General features: G+C 55.6%; 1 protein-coding gene across 3 annotated transcripts in view; it reads right to left on the bottom strand.

The window, feature by feature from the left end:
- The window catches only part of LOC119585869 (probable G-protein coupled receptor AH9.1), a 6,035-nt gene extending 5,856 nt beyond the window's left edge, over positions 1–179 (bottom strand). The window contains exon 1 of one of the 3 annotated variants that reach the window (XM_037934599.1): positions 44–179. The gene's annotated coding sequence lies outside the window, so the exon portion shown is untranslated. Of the gene's footprint in view, positions 1–39 lie in introns of all 3 variants that reach the window. The other 2 variants (XM_037934601.1, XM_037934600.1) reach the window with 2 other exon arrangements.
- Between the last annotated feature and the right edge of the window lie 55 nt (positions 180–234).

Below are 234 nucleotides of genomic sequence, written 5' to 3'. Positions count from 1 at the left end.
TTTCCAAGCGATATAAATAACAAACCTTTCACTACAAACCTACCGCTAGAATGGAAACCATACCAAATCTCGGCAACAGTTGCCAGCGAGAGTGCACGCGGGCGTACGTGACCGCTCTCCCCGCCAGACAGCGCTCGACTGGCGTGGGGCAAGCGAGGGACCCGGTCTCGAGAGGGCTGCCAGCTGACTAACCGGTGGGAGAAGATTAATCACAGTCTCGCCTGTGTTAGAGAG

Source organism: Penaeus monodon, chromosome 20 (genome assembly GCF_015228065.2).
Source record: "Penaeus monodon isolate SGIC_2016 chromosome 20, NSTDA_Pmon_1, whole genome shotgun sequence".
In the NCBI taxonomy this organism is placed as follows: Eukaryota; Metazoa; Arthropoda; class Malacostraca; order Decapoda; family Penaeidae; genus Penaeus; species Penaeus monodon.
Note: the sequence above shows the minus strand (reverse complement) of the source record. Positions and strands in the feature narration are given on the sequence as shown.